This window comes from Triticum dicoccoides, chromosome 1B (genome assembly GCF_002162155.2).
Source record: "Triticum dicoccoides isolate Atlit2015 ecotype Zavitan chromosome 1B, WEW_v2.0, whole genome shotgun sequence".
Lineage (NCBI taxonomy): Eukaryota > Viridiplantae > Streptophyta > Magnoliopsida > Poales > Poaceae > Triticum > Triticum dicoccoides.
The window spans coordinates 570,433,707-570,436,666 of record NC_041381.1 but is presented as its reverse complement, the minus strand read 5'-3'; positions in this window follow the sequence as shown (position 1 = coordinate 570,436,666).

Below are 2,960 nucleotides of genomic sequence, written 5' to 3'. Positions count from 1 at the left end.
AAGATTAAAGATTATGAGTGCCATGCTTTGTGTGATTTGGGTGCTAGCATTTCCATGATTCCAAAAACTGTATGTGACGTGTTAGGTTTCCGTGAATTTGATGATTGTTCCTTAAATTTGCATCTTGCGAATTCCACTATTAAGAAACCTATGGGAAGGGTCAATGCACTACTAGTTTTCCATTATAGCCAAGGGTCCAATCACCGTCGGATATCGAAGTTCACCGTCGGATACCCTAATAACCGACGGGTCACCGTCGGCTATCTCCCGCCGGCCTTGCTTTGTCGGCCATTACACATATATCCGACGGTACCGCCAAATAATATCATTTCCAACGGTAATAGGCCTGCGATTAACCGTTAGACATAAATTGATCATCAGAAGCTTGACGGCACTTATAGCCGATGGTTCCCCATCGGATATTTATTTTCCTACGGTTATTGCCTCCCGTCAATTTTCTTAATAGTCGACGGTATATTTGACTGTCAAGGTTATTTATAACCGAGAGAAGTGCCAAACCGTCAGTTCATATGATTACTGATGGTGCATAGAACCCTTCGGGGATTCCTTTAGTTGAGAACTTTCTAGCACCATCAATTGATAAATTCACCAACGTTCCCAAGTTCCTATGGGCATATTGTGTACCCAAGATGTTTGTTGAACCATAGGAGATAAGTCACCCTTACAAATTGCTTGCATCAAGGGTTGTTGCGTACCAAGAAATTGTGATTCATGACGATATTATTTCAAAATATTGGCCTTTAAATACATCTCAGGATCACACAACTACACATGATCAAAGAAAATATATTCTATTTAGCATAGCAACAAAAAGTATAACATGTCTAAATGAGTTGAATCAATATTACATTGGCCATATTGACGCATCTAAGAAGTGTCAAATGAAAAACAAAATAGTAAGTGAGATATAATGGTCCAAACATTGTGCATAAGCTAAATTGTCCATGAACTTCATAACTTCACTTGGTTGCATGACTCGAAGATCATCAGACTCATCACCATTATCGTTGTCTTGATCGTAATGCCCATCGCCATATATATAATGTCCCACATTGCCATAGATACCATCGTCATCATTAGTATCATAGCATTATCACACCTCAATTTATCTCCAATATGACTTCCCAATACCTAAGAAACTATAAGACTAGTTATAAGAGAGATGGAAAATGATATAATGCAGCTGACATTTAATTGAGCTAAAAGGAACAAACTTACTTGTTCGGGAATCATCTACACATTGACATAGAAATCACATCTTAGTAAGAATTATTAGTGTTACACCAATACTTCAATCCTTTTCCAACCATACGTCTTGCAAATGGAAACTGAAAAGTAAAAATGAACAACAAAAATAAAATGACTATTGTTTTGCACCTTTTATGCACAGGGTTATACAGACTAGTACTTCTAGATCTTTTAATACAATTCACTGCTATTTGTGATAACTTGCTTTAGTAATCAACTCCACAAGTTAACCAAGAGGAACGGTTTATCAACTTAAAGTAAAGAGTAAGTAAATCTAAAATCCACATCAACGCCTATGTGTTCATAAATCATTATATGGAGAACTAAAATGCCAATGCGACACATACAACATGATTCAGGAATAAGATAAGATGGCAAATCTACCATCAGTTAAAGAAAAATCTGGATATGTGCCATTAAATCGACACAACTTTGAGAAAATATCATGGAAAGATCTTACAGTAGATATATAGAATTGAAAAGAACAATCCATTAGGAAATACACCATTCCGCGTGTCATATGTGTCAGTTCACTGCCTCAATTGATGCCTTTTCCCCCTGACCTACACACACATTTCTCGACCCAAAGATATGCACCAGGGCCAGCAAACATAACACACGCGCAAGATACTAGAATGTCTTCTAGGGAACAAGTTGTTGTACGAAGATAAACTAGTACTATTCTTTTGTAGTAGTTTTGCCAGCATAGTTGTGTGAATCGTACATATTTGACATCCTAGCTAGCAAGGATTTGACATTCAGAATCAATCAGACTAGATTAACGTGGGCTGAAACCTTAGATTGCAGATAAGTACTACTCCAAAATTACTGGCGAGTAATTGGTACGATGGAACCAAAGAGGTGGTACGTAAGTTCAACTACCAAAATTTGGCCATCTCACCGGTGAATGGGATCTGCTTGGACAATGATTCGTAGAAAAATGTGGCTTCGTGCCGCATGGGCTATTTCGATTTTTTTTCCTTCGCGCGTGCTATTTTTTTCAATTGGTTTTCTTTTTTCGAGAATCATCGCGCGTGTCTGTTGAAACTTTCACACCGCGCATCTTGACCACACTTAAAAATGTACTTAAAAAACACTTACGAATTTATACACATTGAAATATACGTCGCAGAATTTTAAACTCAATAATGTGTGGATGGGACTGACAAAGTGCACTCTTTTTTTCTCAAAAGGAGGATTAACACTGCTCTCTGCATGCACCCAACCACTTTATTAGTTATTCATCAAAATCTTACAAATTAATACATTAATAAGTCTGAAGCCACCTACCTGGCAACATATGTCGTCACTCCTATCAACTTGATGAAGGAGGTGCACACGGAGCCATCTGCACAAATCTCACACCAAAACCCAACATCTAAAACCGGAGTCAAAAGACCGCCCCCCTGGGAATGTCAAAAACACATAATTAGTCGTTCTAAAAAAGACAACATATTTTAGTCTTGCCATTTGTAAAATTGGTGTAGAAATACACGTTCTACGCACTAACCAATGGTTTAACTCGCCAGCCATTTACATCCACTAGCCATGCATGTGTTAGAATCTAATAAAGATCTTTACACTACAATTATGTGGAATAAAACCGCCGGTCCATCCATATGTCTATTCCCATTGTCCACTGAAACATATTGCCAAGTGAACGTTAACCGTCGGTTATTTCTATTGCCCCT